We start from the raw sequence: 12,463 nt of genomic DNA on the forward strand, positions 1-12,463 counted from the left end.
GTGTGCAAGTGGAACCGAACTTTCAGGAGGAGGAGGTGCCTCTGCGCAGCGCGCAGAATGATGCACTGACTCCTCCTCCGCCGCGTCTGCGCGCCTCTCTAGGGTGCGGCTGATGTCATCCCCGCATGCGCATTGGGCCTCGCGCGATTTAAACTGCGCGCCTGCCTGCAGCATCGGGAGTGACGACGAGCAGAGGTCCGCACTTCTTGATCTTTGGCGGCCATAATTTAATTATTTTATCCTAGGCTAGCCCGCCGACGTAGCCCCCCTGTGTCTACAGACTGCCACCAACAGCAGGTGAGTACGTAACGTTTTTCTGGCACCAAATTAATTAATATGACATTGATTCATCATGGTGGGTGGCACAAACAGTTGGCGGGCGTCGCGCCTCGTGCAGTGGTGGTGACGGGTGGTGGTCTCGAGATTCCATTACCGTGTATGCACAGCTCTGTCCTCTGTGTACATGCTGAGGCCTCTCGCCTGCTAGCGCCTTGTTTAACCTTCACTGAGCTACCCATTCCAGCTCAGCCTGAGTTGTGCGCTCAGCTTCTCACGGGACCTTCGCGGGTGCAGGCAATAAATCAAAATGTGTAATTATGATGATGAATCAATCATCATCATGATTACAATTTTTGATTTGGTGGCGCGCATGGTGCGGGCGGGCAGGCCGCGATTAAAGTAGGAGAATTTAACTAAGCTAATGCAACAGGCTGGCTGGCTGCTTTTTTCGTTCTCCTACTTTAATCACGGCCTAGGTATGGGTTTGATTAATATTAGTGATCAGCAGTTGCTGTAACTTTAAGGGATTGGGCATGAAATCTGTAGGCTGCACCGAGCTATTTTTGATCTTAGTTTGAGAAACTATTCAGTGAGATGCAGACACACTTTAATGTGGTAAATCACTGGCAGAGCTATGCATGAAACCTTTTTCCTGGGCATTTAATCTCACTGCTTTCCTTTGATCCATACCCCATGTCTAAACCTTTCCCATGTCAACTCCTCCTTTCTGTCCCTCAAAACTTACACCTGTTTGTATCTCTTCATATTTTCGTCTCCCTTTCTCTCCTTTGCCAAGTCTGTCTTACTCTCCCCTATTCAGTCTCTTCCCCCTTTTTTTCCTCTCTCTACCTCCGCTCAGTTGCTTTTCTTAATTCTCTTCCTCTTGAATTTATAGGGGTTCTTTCGTCTCTTTTCCCCATCTTTACCTCTCACTGCCTCCTGCTTCTGCATCACTGTACCTTCCTTCCATCTCATTGGCGACTGGTGGCTCGGAATTTCGTAGCTATTTGTTTCTGTTTTTACACGAATACAATGAATAAAATCGTGTTTCTGTGCCATCACAATACTTTTGCAATGTCTTCTCTCCCCCTTTTGAGCGGTATGTCAAGTCATACATTTCCCTATCTCGTTTACAATTGAACAGGGAACCCGCTGGCCGCACACAATAAATTAACTGATTGGTAAGGTTGGCAGCGTGTGATCGCGCACCAGAGCTTGCTCTCGGTTTGCCAAACAAGTGACCTACTGTATAATCAAGGCCCAGGAGGAGCGCTTGCACTGCTGCTGGTCCCCTGTGCGCACCGGTATTCTCCCTGTCTAAGGAGAAGCTCCAGTCCTCCAGGAGAGAAAACTGATAAATGCTGGAATTCCATAACGACGAGTACCGGCCCATTTAAAACACAGGTCATGATGACCAGTCGGCAGGGTTTCTTGACCCTAGGCCATCATTGTAGTACAACTGTACCCAGCGGTGCATCCTGTAAACCTGACCCCATGGTGTCCATTGAAATTGCCATATCAATCATGGGCCTTAGTGATAACTCCTAACAGTGAAATCTACTTATTTTTGACTAAAAACCGGAGGTAATCGTATGATCACACATTTGTTTTGCACTTTGAGGAGCAAAGGAAAGTGAGGCTGACAAATGTGATGTAAAAAAAGTTGTCTGTTACTTTGGATCTGCTGCAGTTTACAACAAGTTTTTTGAAATGCTGACTCGGAGGGGTCCAAGTTTGGTCCAGGAAGGCTGGATCCTTGGCTGGTGTTGGGATAAGCACAGACTGTGTAATGCGTTTCATTTCAGACTCGGTGGATGTGCATTTATCTCATGTCAATAACCTTTAAACGTCTCTATGACTATGGACCTTTTCGGTTAAGTGTTGCCTGCTGTCAATATTGGGACGTGCTCTGTCTAGCATGCATGTTGCCCCATAGGTGGCTGAAGTGGAGCCAGTCGGGGTGGAGAGCCTACTTGAGTGTGGGTAGCAGTGACTTCGTTTGGAGAGCCGATCATGCAGAGAATGAGAAGGCTACTGTGATTGCTGCCTCAGCCTCTCGGGACTGCAGGGGGATGGGGGGGGGGGGGGCAGCCGGGGCCACCGAAAGTAAATCACAGGCCCAATTAAAAAATGTTTAGATGTTTAGATTACTCCTCTCAAAATCGGAATGGTTGTATTAAAAATGCAGAAATGGCTGCTGTGTTGTGGTCGCAAATTAAACTCAGAAGCCACATAAACGTGATTTGCCTCAGTAGTTCAGCTGGTGGGGAAGAAAGATGCTTGTGCGACCAGATACCGTACGGTGGCTGTAATAATGGCAGGCCAGGCTTAGACATACAGGTGTTTCACTGCGTAGAAGGGGTGGGGAATGAGAGATTGGGAGGTAATGTGTTTTTGTTAGTGTGTGAGAGCGAGACAGAGGTGCAAATCTGTGTTTGTGTGTGACAGCGAGACAAAGTATGTATGTATTTACATGTGTGCAAAAGCCATATTGTTTCTGTTCGTATGTTTGAGTGGGAAGCAGAAACACGCATACACAATGGGGGTGTGTGCGTGCAAGCGAGAGTGTGGGTGTGAGAGAGAAGATTAAGGGGAGACTGTGTGTGAGAGGGAGAAACAGAGAGAAATACGAATTGATTTTTTTTCGTTCTTTGGCTAGGGGGTTAGTTTACCTCTGTAAATACCCTTATGTCACCTTCCACATTCTGCCTAAAGTGGTATTGAAAAGTGTGCCCATACCCTTAAAATAGTGCAGCACATGAACCTACAAGCAGTGTTTTTATAGTTACACACGGTTACATGAAACGCTTCGACAGCCACAGTCCCCAAATGTGAAGTGTATGTGTGTGGGTCTTCCTGGGAGGTCGTGCCACTAGACTATGCACACACTGCAGGAGTGAAAGCGACCAGAGAATGTTTACTAACATGGTGCACTCCATGAGACTGCATGCAGTGTTCACTATTTTGATATGAAAACGTTTAACAGCCAGACATGCCCCCAAACATGCAGTCATGAGTTGTCACTTCAAAGCAGCTGAACATATGTACTTATCCTTCCTTCTAGAACAACTATGCCATAACAGAGTGGCCATGCATGTGATTGCCCATGTATAGTCTTTGTGACATGTCTTGTTTGCTGTGGGTACCCGTTTCTATCAGAGAAACCACAAAATGGTCTGGCAGGCATATGGGAGAGAGAACTGCCTTCCCAGCAATTCTAGCGCCTACACATTCTAACTTCTACCTGCTGCAAGTGCGTTTTTTGCTGAGAACGCCGCCCAACCAAACTCCTGGTGAAAGAGCACACTGGGGGAGTGGGTGGAGGGGGAGCTCATTCGCACTGCCTTCTACATCTATAGAAACGCAGGGGCCATGCCCTGCTGCAGGCTGGAAGGTCTGCTGTCACGCGCATCTGTTGGGCACACGGTACTGCGGACACATTCAAAGGTGTAAACTGTACACAAGCACTCTCGCGCCTGCCAGTACAAATCCCCGTGCCAGGGACTCTGCTCACTACAGAAGATGGCTTGAAATACCGCACCTCCAGCCTGCGCAAGATCTGACTGACCCATCCACCTTTCGATGTCTGTAATTGTGGCATGGGAGGAGGGGGGGCACTCTCTCCCCACCGCATATCTGATGGAACCTCGTGCATATAACGAACACCCCAGCGTGCCCTGTCCTTACAGCAGGGGTGAGCCTGTTTTTGCCAATTCACTCTGATCCCACGAGGCACACAAGTCAAACTGTGATCGCTTTGGCAATTCTGACAAAATAAAATAAATGGCTTGTATTTTTTTTCTTGCATTGTGAGCAGCCCTCCTTTTAAATGTACCTTTTTAGAGAGTGGCTGCCTGACTGTAAACCCAGCAGGTACAAGCAAATCTCCTTAAAAAGGAGGGGGGTTCCCGCTATTACCACATTGCCACTAATTAATCTCCAAAACGCCTCTCGCAAGAGTAGTAACGCAAGATCTGGGCTTGGCGCGTGTGCTCGCCGTTGTGTTCAACCAGGACTTCTCAGTGATGCAGACGTGACCTCAATTTCCTATTATCTCAGGTGCATTACATATCTTATAAAAGGTGGCTCCACCGGATACACCCATCGCACAATAACGCACTAGCTGTTGTTTGTGAGCCCACGGTTGTGCCGATTCCAGTGTATAAAACATCTGTATGGTCTAGAGCGCCTTATTCGTTTTTATAGCAGCTTTATATTTCCTTGTCATATGAATGCATTTTTAATGCCGGCGTTCCTGGAATATTGAAAACCTAAAACACAAAAAAGAACTATGTTTTGGAAGGCACACCTCTTATATTTCGTAGCACTGTCCCTGGACAGCATGAAAAGATCTCATCGGTTTATTTTGATTGCAAGTTTCATCTACATTCAGGGGAAGAAACCACAAAAAGGCAAGTACAAAAGGGTCAGAGACAAAGAGAAGGGACCGAGAGTGAAACAAAAAGCGAAAATCAAGGTGGAAGAGAGATGAAAGTAAGAAGAAAAGACAAATGCGGACAAAAAAGGGAACAGTGTGATCGCTCTCGCGCCCTCTCTCTCTCGCGCTCTCTCTGGCTCCATCACGCGCTCTCTATTTATCCCTCTCAATCTCTCTCTCTATACCTGTCCCCCTATCGCTCTGTCACTCTCGCCCCCTCTCTCCCGCCCCCTCTCTCTCCCTCCCTCCCTCGTCCTGATGTTCTTTAAGGTCATCATCTACTATTTACTGTGCTTTGAAAGTTGATACAATTTGAATATGTAATGAAAAATGTGCTGTAAAATTCACCATTTTGGTCTGTCGTTTTCCCAAATTTTCTTGGAGACCATGCCCCCCCCCCCCCCCAACCCCCCCCTAGTGGCGGTCGGGCGCGCTCGCGACGCGCCGGACGGGGGCTGGTCTGGCAAAATTTGCCAGGGCTGCTTTCAGTTCCCAGTCCGGCCCTGGGTCGAAGTGTAAACAAACATTGCATGTACCAATATGTTTGGCTTGTGGTGCACTCTGCACTCACACACGAATGGCACTCACGTCATTCGGGCACACAACTCACCTGGACTAGACCCGAACTTCGGGGGTGGGGGGCTAATACTTAAGCCACAGTGGTGGTGCTATCAGTTTACGCAATGGGGGTAGGCACATCAGCAAAGAAAATATGAGACCACTCATGCCAATAAGTCGGATTGTAATGTTCTGATATATGGCATTTGTGTATGCCTGTATTCTTGCTTTAGCACATTAAAGCCAGATCTATTGGCTTTGACAATACTTTCCACTGAGACAGTAAGCACTGCTGGAGCTTCAAGAGTGTCCACCAGATCTGTGAATATCTGAAAACTACAAGATGACAGGTTCTGAACCACTCTTGTGCCAGGTGTGCATGTCCAACACACAGAAAAGGCAGCACTTATTGGAAAGGTGTCTTTTCTTACTAAAAGCAAAATAAATTGCATGATAAACAAATGTTTCTAGGGAATAAGATGTTTGTGAGAGGATCTCAAAAGGAGCACAAAAAACTGCTCTGTCAGACATCAAGAAGTGATTTATATGAGCTCCATCAAAGGTGTAGAGAGTGCACTAGGATAAAGAACATTTTTAGGGCTTCGATCTGGATTTCAAAATCAAAGATTTACCAACAGCTTAAAACGTGGGGGCATTCACAGAGTGGAATACGCTGGAATACCTGTTAACAATGTAAAAACACATATGTGTTTATATTTATATAACATGGACCTAGCTATAGAGCAATTCAGCTTTGTACCTTATATGGAGCGATGTAAACTTTTCAAATCACTGTCCCCTCAGATGCTTAAATTGTTAATTTACACACACACACACACTGGCATCCAGTTTTTTTTTTACCAGTTTTGTATAGCGTGAACTTGACCCTGCAATAGAGATCTTCATACAAGGGGAAATTACATTATAGAAGTATTCTTTTTTTTTAGGCTGGGGAGATTAGGCGATTTGCCCAGAATCACAGGATGTTGAGCTGATGTGGAAACTTGAACCTGGTTCCCCAGCTCCAAAGTCAGCAGCTCTAGCTGTTACGCCATATCCTCTCCCTACACTGGCATCACATTGTCATGCTGGATTCAAAACCTCTTTCCCAGGTTGACTTGGTCACTACATCACATCTACTTCCTTAGTTGATGTAACTAAGAATGTTAAAGATGTAGTTGAATTTTCTTCAAAGGTTTACCTTTGGTAATCCTTGAGAACAATTGTATTCTTTTGATGTCTTCCCCAAAGCCTTATGCTGTATTCGTGCTATCTAGTGAGTAGACCAAATGCAAATTATTGTAGTATATAGGTATAACTCAGTTGTCACACTTTGAATACACTGTCTCTCGTTTAAGGTTTCCGGTTTGTTTATGTGCATATACACTGTAGTTTAACCCCTTGCATGCTTCTGACGGAACCACTCCGTCATGAGCCACGGGCACCGTGTGCTCATGACGGAGTGGTTCCGTCATGCTGCGGCTGTTGGCGGCCGCTCCGCCCACGCGGCGCTGTTTCCCCGCCTGTGCGGGCGATCAGCGCAAGTGGGTGGAGTCATGACGGAACCACGCCGTCATGAGCACAGCTCGCCCGTGACTCATGACGGCGTGGTTCCGTCATGAGCATGGCGGCGCCGCGCTCACCCCAAACCCCCCCAGCGCTGCAGCGGAATTCGCGCCGCAGCGAAGGGGTTAAAGTACAACATGGTATATAACAAATATTTACATGTTTATCAAAGATTTAACGATTTATTATTAGTAATGTATCCCCATTGTACCCAAAAGGATAGAGCTGGGATCATGTTCCAGTTGATAAGTACCTTTTCATTTTACCTTTGTATTTTCTATCTGTTGCAAAGTCATCCTGTGCCCTGGGCACCCCCTAACCTATTGCTGACTGGTACTGATGGTAACTGACTCTGACTGACCCTGGGCTCTACCTAACCAGGCCCAGTGCTATACTGAAAGAGACACTTAGAACACAGTGAAAAAACCTACATACACCAGGGTACACTATGGGTTGGGGTACCCCTGTGATTGGCATGACCTACCCTATCAGACCCTAGTACATAATAGGGCATGGCAGTTTAGACGCCAGCAGCATGTTCTGCACTTGCATGTGTGCCCTGCTGAAGCCTGAGGTAACTTTAAAAGCAGCCCTGTGTGGCAGGACTGCTTTTAAATAGTAAATTGTTCACAAACTTGACTTTTGTGTTTGGGGCACTTAAAAATGGTTAACCTTCTATGTTTGGGCATATATGGCACCCACAGGGTCTATCCTAGGTGCCCCATGGGTGGGGGGTCAGGTATCTATAAGGTGGACCCTTATAAAATGGGTTTTACAGGCCCTGGGTAAAGTGAAATTGCACATTTCACTCCCCACATTGTGATAAAGTGCTGCCCAAAATCGACTTTGGCGACAGGAGCACTGTGGAGGGAGGATCTGCAATATTTTTACATTTACATATTCAGAGCCCCTATAGTGTCCCCTAGGTGTTCCTGGGGTGGGGGTCCTGTACATATATGCAGCATACTAATAAAATATGTTTTTATAAGCCCTGGTGCTGGGAAAATGGCCCAAGACACTTTTCCCATTGCAAATCCTATGCCATAGGATAACATTGGAATAGGTTATCAGTTAATAGCTGGAGAAAGAAAAGCCATAAAACTAGGACTCAGTAGAATGGTAGTGATAAATGCAACAATATGATATTATTGAATTTATTGTAAAATGTACAGACAAGAAGTTATAAGATATTTTTTGTCTATTAGTAAATATTCAACCCTGTGCTGCTCTGCCCTGATTGGTCAGAGATAAGTGGGTGGGCCTGGCTGCTTAGAAGAGGTGATAGATGAAACGTGGGGTTAGGAAGCCTCTCGGGGCAGGAGAGGTTGTTGGGCAAAGAAACGCGAGAGCAGAGGGACGAGTCGTAAACCATGGACTTCAAGAGAGTAAGGGGAGGAACGCAGTGTCATTTACAACTTTACCCTGTTCACCTACAGCCAGATGCTAGGCTTAAGAAAGAAATTAGCAGATGCAAGGGGGAGAGACTATGGAGATTAGCCATCCTAGGGGTGTGTTTAGCCAGCTCTTCTCTCCCTGCTGAAAATTCTGACATATTGAATTTTGGAAGAATAGTGGTTTCTGGGTTAGCATTTTACTACACTCTGCAGGAAGTGGTCAGAACTTTGGGTGGAACCCTGCAGCCCATTGGACAGGAGTGACCTCCTGCTTGACCCAGAGACGTTGAAATAAGTATCTGAGAATGGCAGAGGCCCTCCGATCTGCTGCTTGAAACTTAAGAGAATCAGAAGGGTCTGTGCCGAAGAGTTTGATGTGCATTTCCAAAGGCCTGCATTCTGAAGATTGAGCCTTTTTGCACCATTTGAAACTACAGCCCTGTGGATCAAACCTGCTTCAAAAGGACTAACGCGTGGACTCCCTGCAAGCTACAGGTTAACAGAGCTCACCTGGACATCACCATAAAGCATCCCCAGCCTGGAGTACTACCAGTGGATTTGTAAGGGTTGTGTCCAAGTGGATTGTGGAAATTGAAGTCTCATACTTTCAAGGACCCTCTTGGAGATTCCAGAACCTTGGATTGCATGTTGGATACTTTGGGACCCGCAAGAAGAACTTCAGGAAGGAGTTCTAATTGGACCCAGCCTGCTGGAGGGGGCTGCACAAGACTGGTTAGAGATCCTCCAGAACAATTGCTAAAGGTGAATGTTTCCCTGTCAGAGGCAACAAAATGACTAAAAGGGGCACTGTTGGTTTCTAAGCACTATAAAGTAACTAATCTTTAAAAATTCATTTCTCTGGTTCCCTACAGTGTATTATATTAGTTTTGGTGTCATTTAAAAGATAAAAATATATCCTATTTCCATAAATTGGTGTTGGATTTTTATTTTGTGTTGTGTCTTAATTATTTACTGAATTGGTGTTTTTAAATGCTTTACATACCTGTCTTTGAAGGTAAACCTGCCTGCTCGCAGCCACGTTACCAAGGGTTGAGCATAGGAATAATTTTCTAAGACCTATTCTGAGCCCTATACTGTGTTAGTGGCCTTATTGCCAGTGGCAGATCTACATTTGCCCCTACCAATAATTAACTTTCCAACACTATGTTAGTGTATAAAAGGCTAATACATCTTTTTTTTCAGTCTTTGGCTCTGAAATCCTTTTTTGAAATGACTATGCTCAGCTATGGTAGGAAAAAAGCACCAACCTACAACTATAATACTAGTGTATGTTATGTGAGCTATAGGTGATATGTCTTTTACAAATACACATATATGACTAGGACAAACCTGCACAGTACTTTTCTTTTTATTAGGAAAAAAAGATGATTGAGTAACGATGACAAGATCTGAATGTGAACATGCTACACTAGAAAGGCATCATGGTAAATACTTTTGGCAGCCATGTTTATGACACAGCTGAGGCAGTGAAAAAAATGAGATTAGATCTTGTTATGGTCAGGATCAAAAGCACACGGCACTGCAGTATTAGACTGAGACACAGGGATAGCTAGACTGAGATCTGGGCACAGACCATTGCATGTGGGAGGGTGTGAGCATGCCCATGAACCTTCTGCACCCCTCACACTGGCTCCTGTAGTTCCAGATAGTGCACAACACCTACACCCCTAGCCAGTGTGGGACTCATGTTCCTCAACCTGAACAGATGCCGGATCATCTCTCACAGGAAGAAAGAAGGAATAGCTAGCAGGCCTTCTGTCTGCCGAGGGAACCATGATTGTAGCTTGAGGCTGCTGCAGGGAATCCCTCCTTGAAGTAGAGATACTCTCACAGGCTTTATGCTAGGCACATCCATCCACTTAATCTGGGGGTTGCCCACTCCAACTAAGTCCAGAGAGGTGACAGCAGGAGTATGGACAGCCTTGTGCATGATGTGCTAAAGAAGCAGAGTAACCTGCATGAGTTCTATCCATTAACAGCAACACTCGAGAGTGACGGAGCAGGAACTGATGTTCTATAATAGCAGCAACAGTCTCTTGCTGTGACGGGAGCATGAGTTGCAGCGAAAGGCAGAGTTAAGACCTGCAGACACTGAAAACAAGTCTCTATGACAGCAGCCAGGCTCCAAGATATGGCAAAAGCAGGAGTTGTGGTAACAGCAGGACTTAGCGTGACAGCTTCAGAATTTTCAGGATATGACAGAAACATCTAAAGTAAAAGTGTGTGACTGCACATGTACTGTCAGCTGCCAGGTTGTGTCTGTTCCAAACAGAGGGTAAACTTGCACTGCTGCCAACTACTGCGAGCAAGGAAAGCATGTTTATTGCTGTCGAGGAGTACTAGTTTTGTGAGGAAAGAAAGCTTGCACTGTAGGGTCTCAATATGCAGTGTAGCTTACATTGCTGCTGCCAGGACATACATATTCTTAACAGAGGGAAGCTTGCACTGTCACCTCAGTTGTGCCTGTTCTTAAAGGAAGTGAAGCTTTCACTGCTCCTTCCTCATTTGTACCCATTGTGTGAGAGGCACACATCTCTACTGCTGCTTGATGTCTAGCTGTTCTGCAGGGATGGTTTCACAATTTCTATCCATTTTGTACCTAATCTGATAGACAACACCTTGGACTGCTTCTGCTGTCTCATGCCCAGTATCTATTCTTTGTGGTCTGGATGCTGCCAATGTCATGATGTGGCTGTGGTATGTATTTTCAGTGATGTGTGCTCTCAGACTACTTCATTGCTTTGCAACTGTGGTGGGACATTGGATTAGTTTAAGGTATTAACTCCGATTTCAGCTATGCTGAATTTATGAACATCAGTGCAAGTAGCAGAGAGGTTGGTCACCATGAACAGCGGGACATACACCCTCTGTAGTGTTCCATCTAGGTTCTATGAATTCAGGAGCAGTGCAGACTGTACTAGTGTCACATAACAGAGGGTTCCACCTTGTACAGCCACCACAATGTTGTGTTAGGTGAAACCCTCCCTCAGCAAATAGGAACACAATACAAGGACTCTTTCAGACGTTGGCCTCCTCTATTGATCAGTCATGCAAGTTCCACGCTGTCCCTAAACCTTGCATACGAGAAAAATAGAATTTCTATGTACCCAGATCTTGCAGTGTAAGCTCATTAGGTAGACATACATGATTGACCACTACCAACCAAGCAGATATCAAATAATGGTTGGCAAAACAGACACAGAGCCATTTTGATTTTTGTTGTTAACTGGTTTGTCAGCATGGAATTTGTACAATTGTAACAAAGATAAAAAATATTGAAATTAAGAACGTAACTTCTGGCATACTGAATGTTTAAAAATGAAACCATTATAAAATAAATGTGTTTCGAACGGTCAGTGTCTTGCTGGTATGGGGCTACCAAACTACACACTGACAGGGTACACATCAATCTCTTCTGTAGGCACGTTAAACCATTAACCCACTGACTTACGTCAGGATGAGGGGCCTGTGACCAATATACCAGTAAACTCTCTTCGGCTAAACGGGGACAAAACAGAGATTCTACTGTTTGGCATAGTACAGCTCCAATGGACAGACGAGTGGTGGCCGGCCGAACTTGGCCCTCCCGCTTCTTCTCCCAGAAGCACAGTGAGAAACTAGGGTATTCTGTTAGATTACAAGTTATCAGTGAACGACCAGGAGACAACCACCTGCGGCATGTGCTCTGGGACAATGCGCCTTCTCAGGAAGAATTTTCCAGTGGCTTCTGCTGTCCAGGCTCTGATAATCAGCCACCATGCACTTAATGTAGCATCAAATAAATCCCTTCAATCTATAATGCAGGTGGTACAAAATACTGCAGCCCGTTTGGTTAAAAAACGGGCACCTGGCACACCTTCAGCCCCTCTGCTCAAAGCCCTCCATTTGCTCCCCATAAAGAAAAGAGCAATATTCAAACTCCTCTGCCGGACGCATAAAGCTCTGTCAGGCAAAGAACCCAAATATCTACCGGACAAACTGGTACCCTACTTTCCTGGAAGAAACCTTAGATCAAGGAGTCAACTTGTTCTTTGCCCCCAGCATATTCATACATCCAAGTATGGTAAACGGGCCTTCTCATACCTTGCTTCATACCACTGAAACAAGTGTCTCTTCTTCATTAGGGCATGCACTGAGTTTTCAGTTTTTAAAAAACATCTTAAAATCTGGCTGTTCTAATGGTTGCTTCTCGACTTACCGGCTGCCT

The 12,463-nt window shown here is 45.5% G+C and overlaps 1 protein-coding gene across 9 annotated transcripts in view; it reads right to left on the reverse strand.

Annotated features, from left to right (window-relative positions):
* TBC1D1 (TBC1 domain family member 1) overlaps positions 1-12,463 on the reverse strand; it is a 933,361-nt gene that overhangs the window by 343,918 nt on the left and 576,980 nt on the right. The gene's annotated exons all lie outside the window — the stretch shown is intronic.

The sequence above is a fragment of the Triturus cristatus genome, chromosome 2_2, assembly GCF_964204655.1.
Source record: "Triturus cristatus chromosome 2_2, aTriCri1.1, whole genome shotgun sequence".
NCBI lineage: Eukaryota > Metazoa > Chordata > Amphibia > Caudata > Salamandridae > Triturus > Triturus cristatus.